We start from the raw sequence: 16,604 nt of genomic DNA, 5'->3' as shown, positions 1-16,604 counted from the left end.
GTAGAGTCTTTTGTTTTAATGCAGAATTATATTAATAAAATAGGTAGCAATGAGTTAAGTCTATCGATAGATGTTAACAACAATCAGATTAACTATGTGGGACACTCAGTTAATATTTAATTTACTGCATTAATTAATTTACGAATAAAAACATAATATTTAAGAATACCTGTATTTGATTTTTAAAAAAAAGTTAGTATACGAAAAAACGCAGACAACTTAATTATGAGTGCTATTTTGGAAAGATAAAAAAAGGTTGAAGAGTCAAATATGGGACTGCATATTAGATACTATAGCTCAGAATATATAAGCTGAAGAGTCAATGAAAAAATGAAGATTAATAAATTTGTTGGTGATTTAAGAACCCGAAATATATCTTAAGAAAGTTCCCAATATTATTATCTTAATTGTAAGTACTGATACTAAATGTTTTCTTTTAAAATGGGATCAAGATCAGATGCATTCAATGAAACTTATGAAAATCAAAATCAATTGATTTTAGTTAAAACTGTATAGTATTATAACTAACTAACCAACTAATTTTCTTGAAATCGATATATAATAGGGTTTGAAGAACGCTCTATTCTGTCGTGAAATAATATTCTGTCTTAAACACTAATTAAGAATTAATTGATAGGAATATATAATATGTTATATATAAATCATATTTCCAAAAAAGGCCTGTATTTATAATTTCACTTCAACTTCATAAAAATATATAACATATAACATAATTTAATTAGCTTGAAATATTTTTTGAAAAATAAGATATTTTAAGTTTATTAAGTAATTATTAGTGTAAAACTGCACTCTATGAATAAGATGATTCTATAAAGATGATTGGTAGGGTATCGCAGTGGCATACATTGAAAATTGAAAATGAACAAACAAAAAAGAAGAAGAAGGAATTCGCAAAAGCATGAACTATAAAATGTGTCTGGGCTTCAAATTGAAACGACAACGAAAAACGCAACAACAACAACAACTATAACAACAACAAGCACAACAATAATGAAAATACTAAATACTACTACAACTCGAACAACGACAAGTAATAAATATTCATCTTTTTGTCGCTGCTGTGGTTGTGTTTTATAATTCTATTTCTATTCCATATTTCAGCTCGTGCTCGAGCACACGTACTACTTATGTTCAGACTATATACACATACATACATATATACAATTTTATATATATCTATATGTATATTTGCGCAAGCGTAATTGTTTTTGAAATTTTATTGATTACGTCTGTAAACAAATAGTAAAATCGTATTCTAAATTGCAAATATTTACTCGATTCTCAAGTCGGCATTCATAGCTGAATGCATGCCTGAAAGCCATTCAGTCTGTCTGCCCTCTGTTCTACGAGCGGCTAACTGGACAAAAGCGGTCGTACAAACGGACGGGCGGACAGACGGAAGGACGGACGGACAATCGAACCAGACATCCCAGCCAGTCCCATGCCCAGACCGGGCCCATGTTACGACAACGCAGCTGCTTCCTCTTCTTATCGCTTAAGTGCAACTAAACTATTGAAATGCACACGTTTCGTCTGGTTGGGCAGACTTGTTTCTGTTAATTGCATACGAATCGAGATCTATCGATCGTCTAGCCGTCTCGGTCATAAAATCTATAAAGAGGCATTGAGCTATACGAGTAGACAAACAGTTCGTGTTCTGAGATCCAAACTAGTGGTGCTCTACATTTGTAATTCGAGGCCATATTGATGTACATGCATGCAAATGCGTACTATGTTTAATTTTGATCCATTTGGGGGAGTTGAAAACATTGTTCAGAGCAACGCTGGCATTATCAGTCGATATCAGTGGAAATAAGAAAATAATTGAAGATATATACATAGTTATTCGGGACCTGCCAGTCAAATTTAATATTTGTAAGTCTAATTGAATATTAATCTAGATTAATTAAAATTAAACTATACAGCGATGATAATATTGCAATAACGGGAATTCTTGAAAGTTGAAGCTCAGGTTGGCAGCACCGTCATCATTTCCAGCTTAATTTAAGTACAATTTTGAGAAAAAACGCTTTCTATTATCTACGTCTATATCTGGCAAATAAGGCAAAAAATGAACAATGCTGTTATATTTCATACAAAATATACCCTTTGGGTACAGGGTATACAAATTCTTACATGACACACAGCTTCACATATAAATATTTTGCTAGATCGATGCTTAACTAATTTCGAATGAAACAAATGGCAGTTCATTTCAAATTATGAACTTTTTGACAAGCTAGAGGTCGGCGGAATAATGCCAGCATACTCGTTCAAAAACTAGTTAATGCAGGAAAACATTTAATATATTATCTATCAACAATATTTAACATTTTCATCAAAATTGAATGAATCTCTCAAGAAACAATGGGACAGAGAAGAAACTTAGTTCTTTATAAATACATTTTTAAAGAGTTTATTTTCATAATTTTTGCAAGAACAGCAATAATTGAATTTTGAATGCATGGCAGGCAAAATGCAATTATCGCCAGTTTCGAGGGGTGCTTTTAGACCTGCATTTCGATTGCATACTTTCAGGTTTATTTTTTTGCATAACCTATAAACAAACAATTGCAATAGGTTTATTACAATTTTCCCCATTACAAAAAGGTTACTTTTTTCAATATTGAGAGCTATGTTAAATTCAAAATAAAATTTTTTTTTAATATTTCGACTCATTAACGACCTTAAAAACTATTTTTTGATCCAGAATGCTTATGAGAATTTTATCAAAGCCATTTCATATTATATCTTCACTATGGGTATTCATATTTTTGAAGATTGTTAAGTAATTTTAAAAAAAATTAATAAAATAAAGGCTCCAACACATATTAAATCATCATTAAAACAGGTCCGAATCGAATGGGTTTATTAATAATTAATTAATGAAATAATTAATTCTTGGTACCTTAGTTTTCATAACAAACCTTAAATAAACATGTAAACGACCCGGTTACAGTTTTCCCAATTCACAAAAATTTGGTCATTTCAAAAGATGAGAAAAATTTATTTCCGCATGATTTTAAAAAATGTAAAAATTATGCAAAAGGACAAAAAAGTTTGGTATTTCTTCTTCTTGATGTATTGTTTAATTTTTAATTAAAATTAAATTACAACAATTAGCAATCTTATGTGAGTGAACCGCAAATTTTTTATACTGAAATGTGTTTTCTCGTCACTTTTCTGAAGCTCCGCCGCACTGTCTGCCTGTGGATTGCAATGGCATTTTGCAAAAGGACTTTAGTTGGCTTCATAATATATACAATTTGATTAGTTTTAAATGGTTGGCCCAGTCAGTACTGTTGATCCCATTTGTAAGCCCAGCTGAGACGACTATAAATTATATTTTTCCTCTTTCTCTTTCAATCCGTCTGTTGTCCGAATTTAGTGCCCATTTGCAACAGATCCGACGTCCATCACTTATGACTGCCGACGATACTAGAGCCCAATTAATTTAAGCAACAACTATGTACGTACAAGTATGTATGTATGTATGTATGTCCACATGTCGGGCCGCATCTCATCTGTCTACGGGCCAGCATCACATTCTACTGACGGGCCGGCTGTGTTATGCAAACACACACACACACACACACATAAATACATAATATATATAAATATACACAATATGTACATACACGTACATATTTATATGCACAGTACGTAATTCAATTTGCATTTATTCATACGATATTATTTGCCACATTGTTTGAGTGACGCCGTAACCGAAACGGACAGAATCCAACATGAACGTCCATTGGGCTGCAGCGTAAAAAATTTAAATATTTAATTTAACAAGTTTTTCAATTAAATTATTAATGCAAATTGTCGACTACTGGCCCTGCTCTTGCTTGCTTGTTGTTGTTGTTATTATTATTGTTGTAGTGGCAACTGAAACTGCCATATCCATATAACAAGTTGATGGGGTGTGGGAGGGGAACGGTTCGGTTGGGGCTTTGTTTTATTACAACAAACAAAGTTAATTAACAAAGTGCCTTAAACTAAAACAATGTGTCGAACGAGCCTTGAAATTAGGCGCACAGCGAAATAAATATACTCTATACACCAAAAACAAAAGAGAATCTTAGATTCGAGCAAGTTATCTGTGTTATTAACAGAAGAGAAGGAAAAGCGAGCCGGATACTGAAATTTGTGGGCGTGGTGCTGGAGTCAAATTTTTTCGATAAAAACATTTTTTAAATTAATTAAATTTAAATTTAAATAAAAATTGCACATGTGAATTATAAGTTCACAGTTTAATTTATGTAGCTTTGAAATTCTTTAAATTCTTAAGCGGAGGAATAAAATAAACTCATGTGGCATAAGGTCTAGAAGTGTCTATAAATTACATTTGGCCAATGTCTGTTACGTATAACAAGCTCTTCCGCCTGATGGCCGACAAAGATTAAAAATTTAACAAAAATCCAATTATTTATTTCTAAATTTGTTGCAAAAATGCTTTCAAAATATTACAATAATAGTTGTTTATATTTTATAGTATTTGAAATAATGTCTAAAAACTTATCGCAATGCCGACTACGTTCTAATTTTTATCGAAAAACCGAAATAAAAAATGAAATAAAATAGGGAGTACTATAAATACAAGTCTGCTTCCATTTTCATTATTCACTAAAAATATCGAAAAATAAATTATTTGAAGCTGAACCTGTTATTTACATTATAGTTCTATTTTTATTTGTTGCATCAATTTTTTAACATTTCAGTCATCCAAAGAACGTTCGAAAGTAAATTACAATGTAGTTTTTTGTAGTTATAGTGTTTTTAATTGAAATAACAAATTAAATAACAGTCAGGAAAATTGACAATCGACAAATTTGTGTGCAATTTATTTGCATGCCTAGTTCCAGTTCATTTTATTTTTGTATTTTATTTTAAAAAAGTGGTAAACGAATTGAAAAGTTAAGCGTTACGAACATTTTTGGCTACAGCTTTTCTAAAATGTATATCCAATTATCCTTCTTATATACTCGTAGGTGGGTGGCAAGCGCTTTTCCGTAACTTTGCAGCAGATTGAAAACGTGTCTATCTAATTGTGTATGTGTATGGGTCTATAATGCATTTAATGATAACCAGACACCGGAAATAATGGATATTCATATTTAATCGATTTATCTCATTGCCTGTGCATTTTAAATCGTTTAAGTGACGTCTGGGAATAAGAGCATTAGTACGAGCACACCGAATACTAATAAGCTGGATGCTTAATGTGTGCTTCGACGTCATTTTCATATAATGCCTCAGCTGCAGCATTGCAGTCGGCGTCGACGGCGACGTCGCAGTCGCAGTCGATGTCGCTGCCGGCAGTGCGGTCTCTAAAATCATAAAAATCAGAAACCGCAGCGAGTCGGAGACTGAGACGTCAACTGAGTCGGTTGGGCGGTCGGGGGCTGGGAACTGAGAGCTGGAAGCTGGCAAACAAATGCTCGACGCGACTATATAAGACTTTTTTTTATATGGCGGCTGTGACTGGCGTTGAGTTGTTTTCTTTTTTTATTATTATTATTATTATTGTATTCGCAAACATGTTATGTAAGTACTATAAGTTATGAGTGGTGCGACAAAACAGCGCCAACAATTCGCACAACAAGGGTTAAGAAGTTGACTTTTGGTGTGTGTCTCGGCCTCGGGCCTTTGAGAATTGTTTGTCAGTTTGGCTTCGTCATTTGGTATGCCTGGCACCGGGACCGCCCACTTGTGGGGAACTCATATCGGAGCCAGGGTCATCCTCTTTGGAACTTTATGGGCCCATTAGTTGCGCATGTAAAACTCATAAATAGAATCATAAAGTAATGCCAATCGAGTGCAGTTGTTAACATGGCGTTTGTTTAAACCGGATATTGTTGACACTTGTAGTGGCAGGACAAAGGCGTGTAGCAATTGCCAATTGGCTGTTTCAAGGCAAGTGCATATACTTGTACATACATACTACTATAAAGAAAAGTAAAACTGGATGGAATCCCATTTGGGCCACAAATTAATAGCCTTTCAAGGTTTACAGTGCTCTCCAACATTGTAATCTTATCTCTCTGTCAGCACCTAATTATAAATACATAGAACTTATGTGAAGTAGCAAATTGAAGCAATCTGCAGGTTATTCGCATTTATTAAAACCCTATTTACACCCATTTTTTGGAGTGAGACCAATTTTAAAGTCGTAAAGTAAGGCATAGCCATAGTGCTAAGAAAACTAATTAACTTGTTTCCCCTACAACAGAGTGCGGCTGGAGTTATTGCTTTTACTTGCTTTTCTTTTCAGTTTAGGTTTACTTTTGAAAGTTTTGAGTGTATTCCAAATAGATTTTTTACCGTTCAATTGGCACAACACTCCTAATAATTGGACGTTTTTCCACTTCTAAAAACCTTTTAAAACGAAGCATCTTGTTATTACGAATTCATTTAATAAAGAGTTTCCAGTTTGTTTCCGGTAAAATTTGTTTTTCCATGGGTACAAGGAAAATATGTATTTATAAAATTGTTTTTTAATGCTTGTGGCAATGATTTCTTTTACTTACACTTGCTTTAAAGCCTCTTTGGTCATTATTTTTTATTAACAGTTCGGCTGCAATGTAAAATGTACAGGCGAACAAATATTTAGCTATAGCTACGAGGCCTTAAGCTAGCATTAAATAGCAATAAAGGATATTTAAATTTGTTACATATAAATATATAGGACGGGGCTTAACCTATTATTAAAACTGAATTTAAAGAGTCATTAGGTGTCCCATACATGATTGAATGCTAACTTAGCTTTTAAGATTACTATATGTTCGTTATGCTTCGAATAAATGCATAGGCTTAATACTCTTCATTTTAATCAATTAATATTTACAATCAAAGTTGCAAGTATTTTATTCCTCATTCTGCATTTATCATTAAACAATTTGTATATTCATGTTAGGCTATAACATAAGCATCGGATAAAAAATGACAAACCGAATTAATAAACATATCAAGCAATCCGAGTGAGTTCTAGTCCATGTTCAAACAGGCAAACAATTTGCACACTTCAATTAAAAACAAATTATAATTCTACACTGAAATATATATAATTTTCTTCTATAAAACATTTTTTAATTACTTGCACGTCTGACCATAGATGCAATTTATGTTCAGACAGGCAAATAATTTTCACACAAATTATTACACTTCACAATGCTTTAATTAAAACCAACTAGATAGATTTCTGCTAAAACAAAAATCTTTAGAATTTACTTCTCAAATCCTACGTTAATATTGTTTGGAAATTATTTGCATTTGTTATTATTTTCCCGAAATGTTTCAAATGTTTTCGCATTTCCACATCTTTTTGGATGCCTCGAATGTTAGAATAGTATTGGCTTTCAACTTTCTAGCACATAAACCTACTTCTAAATGTTGTATCACTAACAAAAATTGAGTTAATTTTTAAATTGATATTACAAAATACAAATTATCTGAAATATGCGCTCTTATCAGTTGGACATTTTTACTAATAAAAATACTTTTCCGCAAATTCGTTTATCAGTCCATCTTATAAGAACTTTGTTTACCATTTTCGCATAAACAAAAATATTATTTTGGCATTGCCAGTGCCCGTCACCCTGTCTGCAAATCTAATACCACCAAAATGTATGGCAGAAGCAAGGCTGATAGTAGTCCGATAGTTCCAAAGAAATAGGTCGAGCGACGTTTTTAATTGCCAACTCTTATCAGTGCTGTTGAAATTTGGTGTAGAAAATCGTGAACGATGTCCAGGCCCAGACGTGGTTAATGGCTTCAATTATAAATATGTATATCAGCGCATGAATTGAAGTTTCTTTCATTAATTATTTTTAAATAGGTAGGTCCATATATACATATATATTTGTGCATGTCATGGCCATGGCAATTACTTAGAAAGAAGTCTTCGATTCACTCGGCCAAAATGTGAGCGAAGAACGAATCATTCGCAATTCGTGTCTTTCGAAATGCCATTGCCTCAATGTAACGCCACAGAGTCTAAAGTTTAAATTGGTTTGCTGTTTGTTGTTTACCCATTCGTTTCACTTCACTTTGCACTTCAATGCATTATTCTGTAGTGTAAGTGTCGCTAAAAATATCCAACGTTCTGAATCACTGATAACACGTGCTCTCTAGACCACAGACTACAGAGACTACCCTAGAGCAGCCGGCACTTTTAGACTAGGCAAATATTTAGCCATATATGGTATAACGTAGTATGTAGTATATACATACAAGTACAAGTATATCATCTGTCTGGTTGACAAACGGCACAAAGTGCCCTTCCTCTTCAGTTAGTTAGACATGTGACCTGAACACTTTTTGAAGTACTTCCATATAGCCGTACTTCATTGCACTCGTAAAAGCATGATGATTACCCCGCCACGAGTATATAAATAGATGTACATATGTACACATATTACTACGTCTATACTTATTACTCTCACTGATAAGCTGGAACACTGATTGTCTATGGCAATTGTTTCATCATTGTCTGATAGTTTGCTGATAATAATAATAATGCTATTTCAAGCCAATTGAAAGACATTCAAAGAATCACGTACGGCTGTTGAAAACATTTAATAATGCTCATTAAAAATGTTATGCATGATTTCGAAATATATTTATTAATAAATGTATATTCGCGACCTATGTGAATGTAGAACGTTATCGGTAAAGAATACCTAATAATACCCACAGATTGTACACAATTTTAGTTCCAAAAGTTTCACCAATAGATGAGCTTCCAAAAAATTGTCCATTGCCGGAGGAGCTGCAGAACATTCTTCAGTTCTTAGCATTTAGAAATAGTCACTAGTTATAAAACATTAGGCTCTTTTATATAGAAAAACATTTCCTAGCTATAAAAGTATTGCGAGTATTTTTATAAAATTCCAGACTACTTGAAATTGCGTTTTAATCTAAGGCAAAGGGTAAATTGTTGAAAATAAATTTAAAAGTTACTGAAGATCCCAAGCTGTCACTTCTAGCTCGAAAATAGTTTTTAATTATAAAAGCCAACTTCTGTAGACCAGAATCTACTTAGATTATTGCATGCGGAAGAAAATAAGAAAATGTGAAAACCCCATTGCCATTAGTATGTGCCAGAAAATTTCTTAACCTAAACATTTAAACAAAAATAAAAATTAATAATAGCTACTTGTATTGAGATTCCTATGATTCTTTTGCTTCTATCAAAGAAATTCGTTGAACAGAAACGATCAAGAAAATATCATTACTACTTTCTTTAGTAATGGAATAAGTAAGGAATAAAAATTAACCGGGACTATCAGAGGTCTTTAACCTCAGGAATAGAAACGTACTTACTAAGTATATTAGTCTATCGATCAGTTTATTTAGATGTGTTCATAATTATAGTATAGTCGTATAGATGTGCATACAAGTCAATACCACATTATGTCCCATTTTCGCAATCACCTTTAAACGCCACCTTAACAGTTGAGAAAGTAAACAAAACAAGGCAGCGCATTTCAAGTCAACTTCCTATGAACAGACAACAACTCATTAGTCATAAAAATGTTCTTGCTTTTCTGAAACGACCCCACAATGCCACTGCCTTCACTCCACCGCCCCTTAAGCAAGTACAGCTGTGCTAATTATACAGACACATGCTAGTCTAAAATAAAAACGAAATAAACTCAAAAAAGTTGCGAACACTGGAGCAGAGCATCACCGTCCTTGGCATACTCTATACTTTCCACACAGTTTTCAAAACCAAAAATACTTAAAACAAACAAGTAATTGATTTTGAAGGAATAAGAAATATGCTTACAATATCTTTCTTTCAGTAAAAAGTCAGTTATGCATCTTTTGTTCCTATGGGGGCTACATTAAATAGAGCACCAATTTTGATGAAATTTATCAAAAGAGTAATAGCTGGAAACTCTCACGAGATACTCTATTTTAAACTGACAAGACGGCATACTTCCACCTAAAACCTTCATTTTATTTTCTTTATGATTGTTTTTTTTTTTTTTTGTAACTATCAAAAGTCAGTCTGATATATATTTAAAAAAAACAACAAAAAATAACAGAAATAAATTGAAAGTGAGTTAAGTGCCTTGTAATACATAATAATATCTTTGAAAATAAACAACAGATTTTCAAGTATGAGATATTTTTATTTAATTTGGTTCTGTACAATTTCTTGAACTGAGGTTTTCAATACTGGTCTACTCAAGTCAATCGGTTCACTAATGACAAAGTTATTCAATATTTACATACCGACATAAAAGATGGCGCACCCTGTATAGTTCACAATAAACTTGATGTGCATAAGGATAAGACAAGTCCATTTGATAGGTTTGGTGTCTCTAATTAGCGATGGTTGAGAAGTACTTGGCGTTCATACAGACAGACAGTCCATTTGGGTGCAGGGTATACAAATGAAAAGGCCTATGCCATGAGGCTGCGTTTGTGCAACGTGACTAACAACCAAAGGTATTTATGTACATATACATATGTATATATACTTGTACTCGTACTCGAGTTCAAATCAAATTTCAATTTCAAGTATAGAACGACGATGCATGCAAATGAAGCTCTACATACATATGTATATATCTAACAATTACTTAATACCTTTGACTAAGCGCCGATCCATCAAAACAACTTTCGATTACGAAATTTAGCACGGCTCATGGCACATCACTGCTGTGTCTGCTGATGGCGTTGCCTCTTGATGGGGAGGGGGGTGGGGACGGGTTGGAGCACAGGTGCGGCATTATAGAACAGAAAAACAAAATAAACCTTTAATGAGCTTTGCAAAATGTGTTTGTTTGTTTGCCCTTTACGATGGCTGTCAAGTACAATAACAAAAAAACAACAACAATAACAACATGGCAATGACAACGACAACAGGTTGAAGACTAAGAACAACAACAACAATAACAACAGCAAGTCAAGCCAACCGCAACAACAACTTCAATACTTTCAACAGCTGAAACGAGAATTAAATAAAATTAAAAATGCAAGCGCATAATGCTTTTGATGACTCACGCGGCTCGCAAATAAACAAAAACCAAAACCAAGAACAACAACAACAACAATGCAAATAAAGCAAACGTATGGGGAAACAAGTACTCGAAAGAAAAACTCGTCCAAATTGCAAATTTGGAGCGAAGAAGTCGTTGCTGTGGTTTTTCGGTTCCGCTGGTGAGTGGCCAACAGTGGTGAGCGGTCCGACTTAGCTGGGTCAACATCAGTTAGCCATGTTTCATGCACGACGCGCTCACGAGCCACCCAGTCGAGGTTTTGGGGGTCTGGCATCGGATGTCGTTGCTGAAATCTGACTATTGGCAAGGCGAGATTTTGCCACTTTATGGCCAATATTTGGCAATGTTGCTTAACATAAATACATACACGTATATACATATGTACATACATCTATATATACATACATATATACGGGTATATAAAACATTTTGTCCGGACTGTTTGGTGATCAACGCACAGCTCCAAGTGTTCTTTCGCAGCGTAGGTGGGCAGTAGGAAGCGGTTTTGCAAAATTCGAATTCAAAAGGGGGGAAAAGGGCTTGCATGAAAAGTCTGCTTTTTGAAACCGATCGACTTCAAACTTGTATTTTATAATAAACTGTTTAAAAAAAACAAGCTGCACAACCCATTAATTGAAACAAGTATACAAATATATAATTGTAAGAAAAAATTCTTAGCCCAGCAAAGACACGCATCACCAGTTAGTATAGTATGTAACGCTTCAGAACTAAATATACTTACTGTTTAAACTTCGGTGATCTTAATCCATTTACATATTTATGTATTGATTTAGTTTTCTTAGGTAGTGCCGTTTAAAATTAAATAGTAATTGACTAAGAATAAAATAAATTCGGGTCAACCAATATACTGAAATGAGATGCGTGATCACAAATCAAATTTGTCTATATGAAAAGAATTGGTAAATACATTAAAAACAAATCAATCTACATCGGACTATTTTCATCACCCATCTTTATTCAGATGCAAGTTAAATGGGTGTCAAGTCTCATATAAAGATTATTATTTGTAACAAATATTATAAATTACCGAACCAAGTAGCGCTACTACTTCAGAACATTCCATGTGCTGGGTGAAAATTATTAGCGAATTTCGTAACTTATGTAACACCCCCCTCCTACAACGATTTTATGAAATGTCCCGTCCTTAAAAGTTTTGAGAGCTTCTTGAAACTATTACTTACTATGTAAGCTGACATGTTCAGTCCAAATATTAATTTAAATAAAGTGGTTTTAATATTTCTATAAATATAAATAGTTCGACAAATTTTACTTTAATTGTATAATCAACCCAAATGAATGCACTTTTATAACTGGATAGAAAGGAAATAGATATTACAAAATAGAAAAAGTCGTTTAAGACCCTCCTTCATTGAGGGTTACGATAATATCTACTTCTTTATAATCAAAGGTTTATGCAACCAGGCTAACGGCAATAAAGCATTTTTTCCCATACTTACAAGTAATCAGTACTAATACATAGCTAAGCGATTGAATTAATTAATTCATAGTTTTCCTAGAGAAGAAGAATTTGTAGATTTTAATTCAATCACATATGTAGAGCGATAGAAATCTGAACTACACTAGTTCCTCTTACTATATGTATGCGTTTGTCTAAAGCCTCAACGAATGGCAAGCAGAAGTTTCTACAAAGCTAGGTATAAGCACATGAGTATTACTAATATTTCACTTTTTTTACTACCGATTTAGTAAGCATTTGGTGCTTTCTGGAAGGAAAAATTAAACCTTAATCTAACATTTTATTTTATTAATGAAGATTTAATGAAATTGAGCAATAATATCAACCTAAAGATGCCACCAACATCAAATACACTTACCTAAAGGAGCATACATGCATCGTATATTAATATACTTGTAGTTATGTACTATATGCGCTCGTATATCCCAGAAAATCAATGACCTATTGGCAAAGTATTTGAAACCCATCAGGCGTCAGATCCCGAATATAACTTTTTGGGTCAGCTTTGTTTCAAATCAACTAATAGAATTCACTACCCTCTAAAAGAAAGTTATGTCAAATAGTTCATTGCTACTGAATGGCAAACACTTTTAAATACTAGTATTATATTTTTAAAAACTTTACAACTAAACGAGTTTTTGTTTTAAGACAAATATTAAGAAATATCTTGTTAAATATGAAATTATTTGATTTCATGGAAAATGCTTTTTTTTTCCTTTTTAAGGAAGCTGTATCAAATAGTTCATCGCTCCTGAAAAGAAACACTTTCAAGTACTATTAAATTTTGAAAAGCTTAAGAAGTAAAGGAGCTTCACTTTAAGACAAATATTAAGAAATATCTTGACAAAGATGAAATTATTTGATATCATGGAAAATGTTTTTTTACCCCATTGTTAGAAAGATATGTCAAATATAGTAGTTCATCGCTCCTGAAATGCAACACTTTCAAGTACTATTCAATTTTTGAAAACTTCACAAGCAAACGAGTTTTTTCTTTAAGACAAATACATATTAGGAATTATTTTGACAAAGAAGAAATTATTTGATGGAAAAAAAATTTGTTTGTAAGGAAGATACTTGTATGTCAAATATGTATAGTAGTTCATCCGTCCTGAAGCGCAACCTATTCAAGTACTATTTAATTTTTTTAAAACTTTACAACGGAACGAATTTTTCCTTTAAGACAAATATTAAGAAATATCTTGACGAAGATGAAATTATTTTATTACATGGAAAATGCTTTTTTTTATGTCAATTTTATTGCCCAATCTGATAGGTAACCCATCAATGGATTAGGGCCCCACCTCCTCGAGAACAATAGGACATATTCTAAATACGAACGAGGAAAACAGAAGGAAATCAACAGCTTATGCAAAACCGATTGTCTGTTTCGCAGCTTAACTTTGTTGTTTTGTTGAAAAAGTTGAGATTAATAATACTTTGGAAAGTGTAGCTTCAATATTTCAAAGGTCCTTTACAATGTACATATGCCAAACATACATACATACATATGTACATACATATATACGAGTACGTATGTACATGCTATGCGTAGCATATAGATATATATATAGATATTTGTATGCATGGGTCAACTCTAATGGCATATCACGGTTGTTACCATCAGAGACCTTTTCCTTCGAGTCCTTTGTGTATTTATTGAAAGTTTGAATGAATTAGATTATGCTAAGAGCATGAAGCTCAGTAAGCCGAGCTATTCATAAGCGTCTTGGCAGCAGCAACTACAGACAATTCCTTGAACTCAAACTGTAGGTGGGGGTGGAGGAGGGAGGGGGAGGTTTGTTGGTCGGCTGACTGGCTGGCTGGTTGGTTGGTTGTCTGGTTGGGAAAACAAATATAAATACAAATGCTTGCAAGTGCTGCTCCAGTGTGAGAGATAAGCAAATATTTCTCCATTTACATTTTGATTGCAGTAATTGCCATTTGTTGACTGTGGCTATGGCTATAGCTATAGCTGTGGCTGTTGCTGTGGCAGGCAATTCGTACATTTCATATCTGTAAGATACTTTCAAATGTAATTTAAATAATTCGCCAACTGCGAAATGCGCTTATGGGCTACTAGAGAAGCAAGCTGGGCAAATGGTATTAAGGAAAAAACGGCCCCTTAGGGATGGCTTATGTATGTTTAATCTGATAATGACGGCAATGGCGGAAGCGTATCTTTAAGTCGGCCTTCTGGCCAAACAATTTGGTGGGTGTGTGTGTGTGTGTGTGTGCACTTGTTTGTTTATCTTTTGTTTCTATGCCTCAAATTTTGCACATGTGGCCATTTGTGTTGGCCATTGTTGCTGACGGCAATTGCTATTGCTGTTGTTGTCGCCGTCGCAGTCGCGTCGCAGTCGACGTCAACTCATTTAGTCTTTTCAGTTGGCCTGGCAACATGCAGCAACTTGTCGAGAGAGCGGGTGTGTGTGTGCGAGAGAGAGAGAGTGAGAGAGGGGCGGTGTGGTAAGGTAAGGAGCTGGCGAAGCGGAAAGAAGCGGAGCAGAGTGCGGGCTTGCAAATGACTCACATTTTGCACTTTGCTACTCGTTATTGTTATTTTTGCTGCTGTTGTTGTTGTTGCTGTTGTTGCTGTTTTCTTTTATTGCCACTGTTGTTATTGTTGTAGCTGCTTTAAGTGCTTCATTGTTGCTGTTGTTGTTGTTGTTGTTGCTGTTGTTGCCGTTTCACTTCGATTTACGAAACCTTCGCCGTTCATTAGTGTTGTTGCTGTTGTTTCTTTTGTTATTGCAATGAAAAGTTGCTGTTGTGTTGTTGTTGTTGTTGTTGCTGCTGATGTTGTTGCTATTGTTGTTGTCGCATTGTTGCTAACCCAGGTATAGGTAAATGAAGGTGCACACACACACACATACATATGTACATACGTGTACCCTCTGCATATATCATTGATGTTGTGAAAACCTTGGAAAGCAACAATTACTGTTGACTTTTCTTTGTGTAGCTATGCACTCTTTTATGTGTGTGTGTGTGTGTGTACTTTGTGGCTCTTGGTACCTCGCATTTCCGCTTTCCTGCTTCGCAACAAGCAAAGGCAAAGGCAACGACGTCGTCGTCGCCGTCGCCGTCGCCGTCATTGGCAGCGGCAGCGTCATTGTTGTCAACATTTTGACTGTTCGCTGTTGGCAACAACGACGACATTGTGTCGATTTCACCCACAAAAACTAACAACAACTACAACCATGTGGGTATGTACAAATCTATGTATGTACAAGTATGTATGTATGTATGTAGGTATGTAAGTAGTAGAGTGCGCTTATCAGTTTTTTTGAAACAAGCAAATCTAAGCGATACCACCAATTGAGTCAAAGACAAAAAGAGATACGAAGCGCACGACAAGTTGAAAAACAAAATTCATAACATAGTACACACAAATACAGAATCAGATACAGCTACAGAGATACTCGTATGTGTGTGTGTGTGTGTGTGTGTGTGTGTGTGTGTGTGTGTGTGTGTGTGTGTGTGTGTGTGTGGTACACTCAGCAAAAAATAGACCATTTCTACTGAAGTCTCCCAAATAAAATTCCCAAGTGGCATTAATTTTAGTAGTATTTAAAAGTACGTGCTAAGTGGATTTAATTAGTTATCCATTATGCTGGCTAATACACGCAAAATTCGAATTTAGAAATTTAATTAGGCATTGTTTTGAGTGAAGAAATAAAAAGACCTTTTAAAATTTTTGCAGTCAACAAAAAAGTCAACTCTTAGCTCTCAAGCTTATATTCATTTTTCTCTAATTTTTAACCAATCAAGGTGGTTTTCTTGATTTTAAAATTGGCGCGAAATGGAGACAAACTAACAAAAAATCGATGAATTAATCGTTTTTAGTCAAGTGTATTTCCAAATTACAAATGTTGAGTTTTAAACCATATCTTGTTATGATTCTTTACTTAATTATTATTAAAATTGATCTGATTGATTGTTAATAGCGGAAAAGCTAGCTGTTTTTAATCACAGTCCACTAACTAGTGTATGTCCAAAGTGAAAATGTTGAGTTTTTGGACATATCCTATTATGATTCTTTACTTCCTTAGTATTAAAATTTATCT

Source organism: Scaptodrosophila lebanonensis, unplaced genomic scaffold (assembly GCF_003285725.1).
Source record: "Scaptodrosophila lebanonensis strain 11010-0011.00,11010-0021.00 unplaced genomic scaffold, SlebRS2 tig00000043-arrow-pilon, whole genome shotgun sequence".
Lineage (NCBI taxonomy): Eukaryota > Metazoa > Arthropoda > Insecta > Diptera > Drosophilidae > Scaptodrosophila > Scaptodrosophila lebanonensis.
This window is presented reverse-complemented; position numbering follows the sequence as displayed.